The 1,059-nt window shown below is 51.1% G+C and overlaps 1 non-coding gene across 1 annotated transcript in view; it reads left to right on the forward strand.

The window, feature by feature from the left end:
* LOC124560982 overlaps positions 1–1,059 on the forward strand; it is a 1,910-nt gene continuing 851 nt past the window's right edge. The window contains exon 1 of the ribosomal RNA XR_006969453.1: positions 1–1,059. This exon is cut by the window's right edge and continues 851 nt beyond it. This is a non-coding gene — a ribosomal RNA (small subunit ribosomal RNA).

Consider the following 1,059-nt stretch of genomic DNA (forward strand, 5'->3'; position numbering starts at 1 on the left):
TCCCTGGTTGATCCTGCCAGTAGTCATATGCTTGTCTCAAAGATTAAGCCATGCATGTCTCAGTACAAGCCGCATTAAGGTGAAACTGCGAATGGCTCATTAAATCAGTTATGGTTCCTTAGATCGTACCCACGTTACTTGGATAACTGTGGTAATTCTAGAGCTAATACATGCAAACAGAGTCCCGACCAGAGATGGAAGGGACGCTTTTATTAGATCAAAACCAATCGGTCGGCTCGTCCGGTCCGTTTGCCTTGGTGACTCTGAATGACTTTGGGCTGATCGCACGGTCCTCGTACCGGCGACGCATCTTTCAAATGTCTGCCTTATCAACTGTCGATGGTAGGTTCTGCGCCTACCATGGTTGTAACGGGTAACGGGGAATCAGGGTTCGATTCCGGAGAGGGAGCCTGAGAAACGGCTACCACATCCAAGGAAGGCAGCAGGCGCGCAAATTACCCACTCCCGGCACGGGGAGGTAGTGACGAAAAATAACGATACGGGACTCATCCGAGGCCCCGTAATCGGAATGAGTACACTTTAAATCCTTTAACGAGTATCTATTGGAGGGCAAGTCTGGTGCCAGCAGCCGCGGTAATTCCAGCTCCAATAGCGTATATTAAAGTTGTTGCGGTTAAAAAGCTCGTAGTTGGATTTGTGTCCCACGCTGTTGGTTCACCGCCCGTCGGTGTTTAACTGGCATGTATCGTGGGACGTCCTGCCGGTGGGGCGAGCCGAAGGCGTGCGACGCGCCTCGTGCGTGCTCGTGCGTCCCGAGGCGGACCCCGTTGCAATCCTACCAGGGTGCTCTTGAGTGAGTGTCTCGGTGGGCCGGCACGTTTACTTTGAACAAATTAGAGTGCTTAAAGCAGGCAAGCCCGCCTGAATACTGTGTGCATGGAATAATGGAATAGGACCTCGGTTCTATTTTGTTGGTTTTCGGAACCCGAGGTAATGATTAATAGGGACAGGCGGGGGCATTCGTATTGCGACGTTAGAGGTGAAATTCTTGGATCGTCGCAAGACGAACAGAAGCGAAAGCATTTGCCAAGTATGTTT

This window comes from Schistocerca americana, unplaced genomic scaffold (genome assembly GCF_021461395.2).
Source record: "Schistocerca americana isolate TAMUIC-IGC-003095 unplaced genomic scaffold, iqSchAmer2.1 HiC_scaffold_1125, whole genome shotgun sequence".
Taxonomy (NCBI): Eukaryota; Metazoa; Arthropoda; class Insecta; order Orthoptera; family Acrididae; genus Schistocerca; species Schistocerca americana.